Genomic DNA, 13,557 nt, shown 5'->3' with positions numbered 1-13,557 from the left:
TAATTTTAGCTAGAGGTTACAGAATAGCTATGGGTCTAAAATTTGACAGCCCAGTGGAACTGCCTCCTTTCAGCAGTCCTTCCTGACAGTTAACACAAAGGATTAAGGTGTGAGTTGTTAATGAGACACTTCCTATAGACAGGGTACAGGGTTTAATTCTTTGTGCCTCTATTTATCACTTAACCAGACAGTGCCAGGTCACCTCTGAAAAGTGACTCCTGCATTCAGTGGGCCTACTCAGTCAACAACTGTATATTTATAAGTCTTGCAGATATGTGTAAAAGAAAACATTGGACCCAAAATTATCATCCTGCTGGAATTTTCAGATGTTCATTTTGGGCTTTATCATGAAAGAACCACATTGGTGGAGGCAGTAAGATGCTTCTGTTTTTGTTTGGGGAGCAGTGTCCAGAGGGTAAAGTTGTGAGCCTGTGGGACAGTTCAGACAGAGCAAAGCACATAAATACCAACAATTTTAGCTGTCATCCATGCTATTGAATGTTTTCACGACCTGTGGTCCCTAGAACCATTACATCTGATTGCAGACAATACCACAGTAATGAGGTACATAAACAAGTGAGGTTACCAGGGTCTACCCCCATGCATGCTGGCAGTAATGGCTTGGGAGTTAGCTCTGTAGTACTGTATAACCCTCCAAGCATCTTACATACAGTAAGAGCAAAATGTAGTAGCAGACAAGCAGAGCAGGACCAGGACAAACATTCAAGAATGGAAATTGAATGAGGGGGGCCTTCCAGGAATGGATCCATTTGTGGGGAACACGTCAAATAGATCTGTTGTCCTCCTTTCAAAACAAATAACCAAGTACATTCTGCATCAGGACCCCTTTCAGTCTGGTGTGGAAAACAGATGCATTTTCATTCTCGTAGTTGAGAATGTCCCTTTATGCATTTCCAGCCTTTCCGCTGATATCCAGGGCCATTCTGAAGATTCAGAAATACTCAAAAAAAAAAAATTGCTGTGGAAGCTCCCTTCTGACCCAGACAAGATCAGTTTTGGCCTTTTTATGGAAAGTGGCCAGAGGCAATTACCACAAGTTTCTTCACAGACTGGATCTACTCACACAAGAAAAGGGGAGTTTGATAAATGCCTGTTTCAAACTACTTTAACTGACTTCTTAGGTGATTCAATTCTGATACCGTTTAGGAACCATTTTCATGTGGATGTGCAGATGCAGGTACTTAAGGCAAGAAATCCTGCTTCTAGGGAATCTTATGTTAACCACTGGAGATTTTCTTGTTGGTGCCTCAACTATAACTAAGCCTTTATCTGGGAATGCTACCTCTGGTTCTCAAACATTTGTGTGAATTACAGTCCTATGGCCTGTTTACTCCTGTAGCAAGAGGCGTTTGTCAGACATTTTAGTAAGCCTGTCAGTAGATCCTCCTCTTCATTTTTGACATTGCTTAAGCTGTTATACATCAGCAGAAAGAAATTTGTAGAAGTTTGCCTGTTGTCCAGATGACACTTAACTTTCCCAGCAAAAAGTAAAGATCCCACTTATTTCTTTGTATAGTTGAATCATCTGTTCTGACTTATTTTGTTTTGTTTTATTTTATTTTTTTTTTGGGGGGGGGGGGTAGACTAACTGGTTTATTGCTCTGACATCCACAAGAGAGTATCCAGGTTGCAGTCATTCTTGGTGGGATAACCCTTTTGCTTTTCCATACATATAAGGATAATTGCAAAGAAAATATCCCCCATATATGCCTACTTTCAGAGAGTACCTTGAATCTGCCATCTGTCTCTCTCATTTTGTTCAGAATTTGAATGACGGCATAATAGTCTATATACTCAGGTCATGGTTTTGCAGCTGAAATGTTATCCTGTTTTGAGTTGTTTAGGATAGCTATACAGTCATGGAATTTCTAATATAGGACTGGAAAAGGATAACCTGCGCAAATTCAGACTATTCCAATTGATTGTTCCTTACTTTATATTTTCTTTTTATTCTTACCTTGGTAAAATGTTTCCAGGCCAGATTAAGGGACATTCTAATGCAGCCTTGTTTACTTTCATGGCATGTTGGAAAGGAGTGGGTTTTAGAGGGGAGCTACATGGTCCTGTGTACATACTTCAGCAAAGCAGTACATACTAGATTCCTTTTCTAGGTCAGGGCTGGATTTACCATGACCATTCTCCAGGAGCTCCTGGGTCTTTATCCTTCCTCTTCCTGGGTTGGATAAGCTTTGGTAATCTACACAGATAGATAAAGGTTACCGCAGTAGTGAGAATAATGACCATAATAAAGATGTGTAGGTTGCACTTATTGTAGAAGTAGATGTTCAAATTCCTCACTGCTGCAGTTAGTCGCATCTGCCCTTCTATTGTGTATAGCTGTTGGGATAAAAGTTATGTTTATATCTTTTGGGGGTTTCAGGATGAGTGCAAGAAAGACCTGAAGTTACCTATACTATGACTGCACTTGGATTCCCCTGAAGATTCCCTTACCAAAGATACAGACTACGATGAGAGGAAAGGGTCCCCACAGTCACCCCCTCAGGATGTCTTCTTTGGGGACATAGAAATCTTAAAGCAGTGGGGAGACTGGAAGCACTCCAACCTTTCCTGTGAAGAGTCTGTATTCTTGCAAACTTTTCGTGCTCAACCCTCTACTTCTTGGGTTACCCCGCCTGCAGATGAGCTAGTCCAGCTCATTGTGCAGCACGCCGTTGAGCCTATCCCCTGGAGACCAGACAAAATTCTGTCCCCTGCAGAGGATCACCCTCATTGATCCAAAGGCTTAGCAGTAGACGCTGTGGTGGTGGCGGCAACCACTAGGAAAGAACTTGCTGAGGAGAGTCCTACTGTCCATCCACCAAACAGATAGTCTCGGACGATGGACAGATTAGGAAAGCCGGGTGTATGCTTCATCGACCTTTGCCATTTGGTCCTTGAATTATTTGGCACGCTTTACCCATCTTCAGAGAGACCTGATCACGGAACTCTCGGGAACCCTAGCAGGAGCAGTATCTCATGAGGTATGTGACAAGCTTGCCACCCTGGAATCCATATCTAATTCATCCAGGTGGTTAATTTCTCATACTACTGAAGGGGTGGCTAGAGCAGTGGGTGCAGGCAGTGTCATGAGACGTCACACCTAGATGTGCTTATGTGACTTTGTGGACCTTTTTAAATCTTTCATTGTCAACCCTCCGCTTCCTCTCTTTTTGGCCAAGGCACATTAGCAAGGTGTGATATGGACAGCAAGACTCTGTCTGATGTGGGGTGCATGTTTTTCCACTCCCCAACAATCCTACTCTAGGAGTCAGGGGATTGAAAAGATGTGGTACAGGAAAGCTCAGGGTCCTTTCCGTGACACACGTGGTGAGTTTTCCCCCTGGGGCAGTGGGGGGAACTTGTTAGGAAGACGCCCCTCCCGAGGCAGAGTGGAGTCCACGTAATCAGGGATCTAGAGACTCTTTCTCTGGACAGCCCTATCAGAGCTTCTGAAGAGAGTCTGGATTGCTTACCTCTAGAAGCGGTCGGGGGACAATTTTCTCTGCACCACCTTGTCTGGCAATCCATAAAGACAGATTTTTGGGTGCAGACAATAATTACTAGAGGTTATCATATTCCTTTTGATTCTTTCCCGAATCCACAAAGGCAAATTCCCAATGTTCCACCCAGTCAACGGGATGCAGCAGCTCAGGAAGTACAAAAACTTCTTCTAAAAAGAATCATCTAAACAGTCCTACCAGGATTTTACTCAAGTCTTTTTAGTGTCAAAAAAAGACAGGGGACTGGAGGCCAATTTTAGACCTCAGCATCCTAAACTAGTTTGTCAGACAGACAAAATTCTAGATGGTCACGGTTCAATCTATCCTTACATTCCTGGAGAATGACAATTGGATGTGCTTGATAGATCTCCAGGATGCGTATTATCACAGAAAATTGGACAAACGCTCCAGGAGATTCTTCCGGTTCTGTCTGGGATCCAATCACTACCAATTTTGAGCATTTCCCTTTGGTCCCCTTTAACTCATCCTATGTCCTTTGCGATCCGCATAACAAATCGATGCAAACAAAACTTAAACTTGTGGATGAAGCCAGAAAAAGACCCATGGAGTCATCCCTTCTTACTCTGTCAGTCCAAGGCCATAGTGATCACGAACGCTTCCCTAATGGGGTGGGGCATTTCCAGGGGAAAGACAGTCCAAGGCACTTGGTCCCCCGTGAAGGCCAACCTGTATATCATTGTTCTAGAAGTGTGGGGCAGTGCTTCTAGTTTTGCAAGCATTCCAATCTGTCCTCCTGTCAGGGACAATTACTATCCAGTTGGACAGCATGTTCGTAGTCTGGTATGTCAACAAACGGGGGAACCAAATTCTACCTGTTGTGTCGAGAGGCCATGAGAGTTTGGCAATAGGCGATAGCTTCCAACCGCTTTCTGATAGCAACGAACATTTCTGGGGATTCCAACGTGATTGCAGACAAGCTGAGCAGATTCATTCTCCTGCCTCAGGAGTGGTCCCTCAATCCTGTCATAACGGCGAAGATCTTCAACTGCTGGGGCCAGGCTTGCTGTGATCTAGTCACGTCCACCGCAAACCATAAATGCAGCAGCTACTTTACCCTAATCCCCCCTCAGCGGGAGTCCCCAAGGGGCACTGTAATACACGATTGGCCCACGGGACTTGTTTATGCTTTTCCTCCTCTTCCTCTGATCCCACAATTCTTAAAGAAAGCTTTTTGGCTGAGAAGCAGAGTACTCCTCATTGCACCCTATTGGCCCAAACAAGTTTGGTTCCCCTTACTTTGGCCTCATCTAGTCCACTGACTGTGGATGATGGATCCAACTCTGGAATTGCTGTCACACCCGCAAGGGTTGATCCATCCAAACATATCAAGTCTCAAGCTGACAGCTTGGTTTCTCCACTTCCAGTAATTGCCAGGCAGAATAATCTATCCTCCCCTGTACGAAACATTCTTCTGGCTTCCCACAAACCATCCACCAGGAAACTTTATCTCAGCAAATGGAAAAAATTAATAGTTTGGTCTTGAGAGAAAAGACTTAGACCCCTTTTCAACTTCGGTTAGTTCTGTACTGGACTATTTATCAAATCTCCTCCATTTGGAAACAGCAGCTTCCACTACTCCAGTACACCTGGCGGCTATCTCAAACTTCCACAGCAGCTTCCAGGACTCCTCTTTGATATCTCACCATCTCTGTAAGATCTTTTTGAAAAGCATCACACATATTAGACCACCTTTCAAAGAACCAATCGAACCTTGGAATTTGACACTAGTTCTGCAATTCTTGACTCGTCCTCCCTTTGAGCCTGCTGCCACTTGCAATATGAAGTTTTTATCCTGGAAAACTCCATCCTTGGTAGCAGTTACCTCAGCAAGGCAAATATCTGAACTACAAGCTTTGCCCATAAACTGCCCTTACATGGTTTTCCATAAAGACAGAGCTTCACTCCGGACTAACCCCTCCTTCTCACCCTGTTAATCAAACAATTGACCTGCCAGTCTTCTTCCCCAATTTTTCTAATAAAGGAGAATATTGTCTGCACTTGCTGGATGTGCATAGACAATTACATTTCTACTTGGACATGACTAAATCACTACCAAAATCTGACCAATTATTCATATCCTTCTCAGGACCAAGATCAATTGCGACATCTGTTGCCTTCCATGGATGACATTTGTGCATCACCAACATGGTCTACTCCTCATACATTTATCATTCATTACAAATTGGACTTGGTCTCCAGGGGGTGAGCATTCTTTGGCTGAGTGGTGCTCAGGAATATCCTTCCATAGGGCCTCCCAGGACATAAAGTAGCTAGTGACTCTGTCCCATCAGTTATGAATGAATGAAGATTAACAACATCAGATAAAGAAGTTATGTTCTTACCATAACGTTCCATCTGTGTTGTTGATCTTCATTCATTCATGACATCCCACCCTCTTACCCCCTCTGAAAGACTCCTGGAGGTTCGGATCTGGTCATAGCTTCATGGTAGGGAATTTGCTCACACAAAGCCTTACGGGCAAACTTGATCTGAGGTGATAGAGAGGAGGACACTATGAGTAAGCTTAGCTCAAGAGTTTTTTTTTTTTTTTGGCTGGTGTGAGCTTGTTATAATGGTCAACTCTGTTCCGAAGACGGAAGCAATACCCATCAGTCATGAGTGAATGAAGATCAACAACACAGATGGAACGTTATGGTAAGAACATAACTTCTTTTTTATGTAAAAGTAATTAAACCATATTAACAAGTTCATATTTACAAACATTACAGGATATATAACAATATATGCCATGTATAATCCAAGCAATATTACATAAATTATTCAATTCCTGCCTTCTGTTAAACCTTATTCCTTCTCCAAAGCATTTTTCTGCATGTATTATTCTCACAATTTCCATTTTTTGCATGTAATTTTCTCCTACCGTTTTTAAAGATCCCAATTCTTTTTTTTAATCTCTATTACAATATTCACTAATTAAATTATAGTTGGTTTAGATTTTGATTTCCATTTGCTTGTAATTGCTTTTCTGGCAGCCATCAGAATTAAACTTAACAAGGCTTTACTGTGTCTAGGCAATTTGGATCCTGTATCCCACTTCAAAAAAAAAAAGTTTCCTTAGTTACACTCATTTGTTACCCAGTATTCCTGATGGAGTACTCTGAATGGAATAATTTTTAAAGTTTACCAGCTCATTACATTCCCAAAACATATCTTCTCATTTATCTTTTTCTTCCCTGTCACTCCTCCAAAATTTGTTATCCACCTGAGGAAAAATTCTTTGGAATCTACTTGGAGTATAAAAGTATCTGTGCAAACCCTCCCAGGCAAAAGTCCTAAATCTTTTAGACTTTGCATGTTTGTGAGCCATAAATATGTCCTCCCATTGTTTCTTTGGGATGAGAGATTAGATATGCAATTCACAATCTTTTCTGACCTCTTTTGATTGATTCCTATAGTTATTGTGCAATATTTTATATGCCCTACTAATAATCCCTTTTTAATGGCAGCTTCTGTCTTAGATTCATTTAAAAACTCAACCAGTGCAGCTCTTTCATTTAGGATTCTCCAATTCCTTTCTCTTTGAATGTATTCTAATATCAGTCCCTGATAGGGAAGGCAGTCACTAGCCTGCAATCCAAATGTCTTCTTGGCTTCTTTCCATTCTAATACCTTTTGTTCCCTAATTATTTGTTCCATATATCTTGGTTCCTTTGCCAGCTATTTCCAGTAAATTCCAGCCCCCTGCTGTGTATTCTCTGTACCCGTAATTATAGCCATCCCGATCAGCAGAATCTTCTTTCTCCATTCCTATGTTGCTTAGTTCTTAGGATATTTTCTGCTGCTTTATGAATATAATATTATGTATGCAGTATTCAGTTGCAGCTGAAAGCCCTCCAGGTGTAGCATCTCTAAACCACTTAGCACCTGATCGCTTTGGGCCCCCCCACTTGTGTGAGCAAGGAATTTTCTCACTCCAGCTAAAAGCAAAAAAAACTCTAACCACCAGTCATCCAAAAATAGACTGCAGCCCTAGGTTTAACTCCAGGAACCTTGTTGTTGCCACTTGTGTAGTAGCCACTGAGTACCTGATCGCTTTGGGTCGTCCCCCTCCCACACTTGTGAGAGCAAGGAATCCTCTCACTCCAGCTAAAAGCAAAGAAAACTCTAACCAGCAATCATCAAAGAATAGACTGCAGCTCCAGGTTTAACTCCAGGAACCTTGTTGTTGCCACTTGTGTAGTGTAGGTGCCAGCTTTTGTGACTACTGTTATGCCTTGTTAAAATCTGTTACAATCAGCTAGAGTGCATACCCCAGGGGCGACAGCTGCAAACCATCTTCCTCTTAGCCCACCCCCACCCCTTTCATCAATTTCACTGTTGATAATTTGTTGTATGTTAAGGTATTGATTGTTTTTTTACAGTTGTTGTGGGTGCAGCCCCACTCCATTCGCCTTCGCTACGCTTGGGCTCACTTTGCTCCTCTCCCACCCAACCCTATATCATTTCCTTTATACTTAACCACCTGTTTCCTCCTACCCAAACACTCCTCCCCTTCCTGTTCCTCACAAACACTCTAGCCTACTTCCTGTCTCCAACATAGAATCCCTACCTCCTCCACCACCTCTCTATACACACCACCATATAACCATTAATTATTACCTATAATTAATATTTTTAACTGCAGTAAATATGCATATCTGAATGTAGTACAAATAAATTGACAATATATAATTCAGTTCACCTTATCCATAGAACATCATTACAGATAAAGTAGCAAGTATCTCCCCCCCCCCCCCCCCTGTATTTGCTAACTCACTATCTCTGCTACCCTCTCTTAACTAGAGGATACCAATTACCTGACCAATACTTCTTGGCCATACTGCAGCTCCCTAACAATTAAAACAATAGCTCTTGCACTGGCCATACTCTCCCATCACTTTTCTGTAGCTGTATACCCAGCATTATATGATGCTTATATAGCTCCTAAGTCCCTAACATCACTTCAACTTGTAGCTACAGACAACTCCCATTAGCAAGTCTTACACTCTCATCCACCAATCACTTCAAATCTCTTACCCCTCTTAACAACAAACTCCCACATACACCTAATACTGCACCTTTAATACAACACCAATCTCACTCATTCATAGATAGTACCCTTGCATGTAACACATTCTTTCTGAAACTAGATAACATGGGTTACACACATCCAACCCAACTACTAAAAACATCATTCTACCCATTAATAATCTTCACCTACTCCTGCTTTCCATCCTGTCCTCCTACCACACTCAGCTCCATAACCACACCCCATCCCCTTGGCAAACTGATTCCACAGCCAACACCACCAAACTAAAAAACTTCCCAGTATTGCCATGTGATCTTACCTCCCCCCTACCCTTCTCTTACTCGCACATTAAACTGAAAATCAAAACTAACTCCCTCTCTTCTCAAAGACAAACTAAAATAATTCACAAATTAACCAAACTCTATCTACACCTACTCCATAAACTCACTTGCAGTGGTGATATACATCCCAATCCAGGACCCAAAACATCAATCAGCCCAAACTTAAATCAGCTAAATCCCCTATACCACAGACCTACCTCAGCTCTCCTCTTCTTAAACATTAATGTAAGAAGTATACTTAACAAAATTCATGACCTTCATGCCCTACTAGCTCTATGCAAACCAGATATCGCTGTGTTAACTGAAACATGGCTCAAATCACAACATCACAATAATGAGATTACTGCCCCGGGTTACAATATTACCCAAAGAGACTGATCAGAGAAAAAGGGTGGAGGTGTTGCAGTATTATTCCAAAATCATCTTGCCTTAGAACAACTAGATTACAATACCCATGAATTCAAAGATGTAGAACTAATTCTTGCCAAATTAAAAATAAGTTCCAACAAACATATAATTATTGCAGGTGGCTATTACCACCAGGCAGTAACATCACTGTAATGGAAAGCCTGCTTAATTGGACCTCCAACTCCCTTCCACATGAAACCATGCTATTAGGAGACTTCAATATTGACTGGCTTCACTGCTCCAGCCATAACCCCTCTGCCTTCATAAACCACTACAGGTTTACCCAAACTATAACCACCCCCACTAGAATTGACAAAACTTCCAAATGCCAGTCCATCTTAGACTGGATCCTGGTATCTGACCCCACTCTTGCACAGCAATCTGGTTGTCTTCCAGATACCCTAAGTGACCATCATCCAACCTACCTAATTAGGAACAGATCCCAAACCATCAACCAGCCTATCCTCAGAGTAGTTAGAAACAAAAAAAAACTTTATAGCTACTGATCTCATCAATACTCTAAAAAGCTGTAACTGAACCCCCCTAAAACATTTACCTCTGCCGTCGAGTACTTTAAGACAACATTCATAAAAATCTTAAACCATCATGCACCCCCTAAAACCATTAGAATAAAAACTAACTATGCCCCATGGCTAAGAAAAGATACTAAAACTATAATGAAAGAAAGGGAGAAAGCCTGAATTCAGTATCAGAAAAACAAAACCACTACTTTGAGACAAAACTATGTAGAGCTCTGTAACAAAGCCAAAAAACAAATCAAACTAGACATATCAGCTACTGTATAAGCATGCAAGAAAAATATGCTCACAACCTACAAAAATTCTGGGCCTCAATAAATGGTATACTGCATCCAGAAAAGTCCACGACTCCAGCCCCTGTGCTTCCAAATAACCATAAAAACATTCCTACTCAGTTTAACAAATTCTTTACCGAAACAGTCCAGACCCTTGCCAATGCCCAAAATAGTACTAGCAGCCCCACACCAATAACTACCCCAACCCACCCCACTATACAAAACAATAGCCCCAGTTTTCACCTCCACTCTGTATCCACCAAATCAATATCTAAACTTAAACCAACCACTCTAGCAGCTGATAAGCTGCCAGCAGACTTCCTTCGGATCTCAGCTGAAGCTGTAGCCTATCCTGTCTCTATTGTCATAAACAGATCTCTCTCAGAATGCAAAGTCCCCACCTCATGGAAAACATCATATATAATTCCACTGCACAAAGGAGGCACCTCCTTAGAGCTCGATAAACCAAAAGGAGTACGGCTGGAAAAACCACAAATAAAACAAGCCAGTCGTAGTGTGCAGCAGACCACAGCTGAAGTCAGTAAATGAACAAAGAAAACGGCCGCAACACGTTTTCTATAGGACAGAAAGCAAAAGGCGAAGCCACCAAGTAAAATCCAGCATTTAATGGTGAAAGAAAACTGCCTCAACACATTTTCACAATAAAAACATTAACGTTGCTAAATATCACAAAGCATTTTCGTAAGAGTAGCACTAGAACTTCATCATATAAAAACTTGAATACATGCACTTCCTATATATACCCTTCTAATTAATCAATTAATTCAATAAACCAATTAGTTGTTAAAGGAACATGCTCTCAGGAAGTTAAATAAGTATAAAAAATACATAAAATCACTCCTGTATTTTTCATTACTAATGCAGACAAATGTATACAAGAATTCATAAAGAATATATATATTAAAATTGATATATCTTTATACAACATAGATTAATAAAACAATATATGGACTACCTTTTCCAGCTTATAAATACAACCAAATAAACCCAAAACAATAATGATATACCTAATGCCCATATACAATGTGTATTATAATTTCGCTGATCTAAGCTTAAGTAAAGGGACAATGGAAATGTGTTTGTTCATGCCCGGGTGTTTATTGGCTTCGAGTACTGCTTGCCAATATGTTTCTCTATATTCCAATTTGGTTTCCCAAGGGCCTCCCCTTGGCTCCCTGGGCACCATTTCTGCCACAAAAAATGAAATTTTGCTTGGCGGCATAAAAGAGTGTGTAAGGCATTACTAGAACAGTGCTTCTGAATATCATCCATATCTTCATATATTCTGCATTTCAAAGTTCTCTCGGTCTTTCCTATGTAAAATCCTTCACACTCTTTACATAAGGCAACCTATACTAGCCCCTGTGAGTTACAAATGGAATAATTAGAGGCAACTATCCATTTCTTCCTAGCTGTTAAGAATATTTTCTGTTGTTGTGTAATATATTTTCATTGTGGGCATGCCCCACATTTATATGTGCCCTTGGATTTGTTGGAAAATGTAGAAGAAAAATTGTTGCTTTCCAATAAATTCTTTATATTTGACCCTTTCCGAAAAACAATTTTAATAGTTTTCCCTTTCAAATTGGGTAAGTCAGTGTATTCATTAAATTTAGCCCATTCACCTTCTACTATATTTCTGATAACATGAGCATTGGCACTAAAGTTAGTAATAAATATTATTGTGTGTAGAACCTGTTTCACCTTCCTTTGGGCATGTTGAAACCTTGGATTGTATAGGTCCAGTCCCTAAAACGGGTTTAAATTTCCCTTGTCTGTTACTACACACTTCCCTTTGTATATCCATAATTAATTTTGTAGGATATTCCCTCTGCATGAACATTTCCTTGAGTTTATCACATTCTTCCAAAAAATCTTCCTCACTGGAAGTCATGCGACAGGCTCGAACGTATTGTCCCTTGACTATGCTCTTTTTTTTGATATAATGGTTGGGCACTGGTAAATCTAATGTAGGTGTTAGAAAAAGTGGGTTTCCTCTATATAGTGGATTTAAACCCACTCTCAAGACACTTGTAAAAAAACATCTAAGTAGTTAACATAATCAGTTGTCACTTGGTGCGTAAATCTTAAAAACGTTGTACTCTGATTTATATAGTTAATAAATTCCTGTAGTATTTCCTCCGTCCCAGTCCAAAAAATACATATATCATCCAGAAACCGGGTGTATAAATTCCAGCACTCCGCATATTTGCTGTTATATATAAATTTCTTTTCCCATATAGATAGAACCATATCTGCATAGGTGGGGGCACAATTGGCCCCCATCGCCACCCCAAATTCCTGTTTATAGAATTCATCTTGAAAATATAAAAAGTTGTTGTTCAATACAAGTTCGGCTAGTTCTAGGATGATATAAATGTCATTTTCGCTGGCCTTGGAACTACCCCTCAAAGCCTCCTCCACCCAGGCTAATCCTGTCTCGTGAGGTATGACAGAAAATAAATGTATAACGTCGATAATGACAAATTTAAAATTAACTACCTTCAAATCAGGTGTAATTTGTCTCAGAAATTCCCAAGAATCTTTTAACAAGTGTGTGTCCTTACCCCACAAAGTTTTCATTTTCCAATGTAGAAATTTTGATAAGTGAGAAATCTTGGATCCTTGAGATGCTACAATGGGTCTTAAGGGAGGATTGGATACATTTTTGTGAACCTTGGGAACCCCGAATATCGAGGGTACCCTAGGTGTAGATTTTTCCAGATATAGGTATGTGTCATAATCTATGACCCCCTGATCAAACAGGTCCTTAAGAGCCAAATAAATTTTCTTATATGAAATATTAATTTCATTAATTGACACCTGGCTGTATCTGGAGACATCATGCAAGATAGAATACATTTTACAATCATAAATAATTTTATCCATAATTATGATGCCCCCACCCTTATCTGGTTCCATAACCCTGATATTGGGATTTTCTCAATTGAGGGTTGATGGGTGGATTAAAAATACTATATTTTCTTGGTACATTGTTTGGGGTTCCCATCAGGCTATTTCCAAACATGTTTTCCAGATTTAATTTTCTGACAAACATTTTGACATCCAGAATAGTCCTGGCTAAATTACTACTCTGACTAGGTAAAAATTTAAAACGTTTTGTAAATAGGTTGAAAAATCGTGTGTTACTTCCAAATGACTGTAATTAAAAATATGGAATCCTGCTTGTGTTACTGTTTCATAACCTTCCCCTTGTGTTTTACTAGTTTCTGATTCAGAAACTATTGCCAAGCTCTGTTGTACCCCCCCTCCCCTCTGTTGGTATTGCCCCCTGTAAAAATGGTTGTTGTTCCCATTTAAATTCTTATTACGAATTCTTTCAAACCTACGTGGAAGGGGCTCAAAGTTGTTTTCAATATGTTCCTTGCCTTCCACATGCTC

The 13,557-nt window shown here is 40.4% G+C and overlaps 1 protein-coding gene across 3 annotated transcripts in view; it reads left to right on the top strand.

Annotated features, from left to right (window-relative positions):
* The window catches only part of LOC122811822 (cyclic AMP-dependent transcription factor ATF-7-like), a 2,228,331-nt gene that overhangs the window by 422,795 nt on the left and 1,791,979 nt on the right, over positions 1 to 13,557 (top strand). The window lies entirely within an intron of this gene.

The sequence above is a fragment of the Protopterus annectens genome, chromosome 9.part0 (genome assembly GCF_019279795.1).
Source record: "Protopterus annectens isolate FY-2018-M chromosome 9.part0, PAN1.0, whole genome shotgun sequence".
Classification (NCBI taxonomy): Eukaryota; Metazoa; Chordata; order Ceratodontiformes; family Protopteridae; genus Protopterus; species Protopterus annectens.
This window is presented reverse-complemented; position numbering and strand designations above follow the sequence as displayed.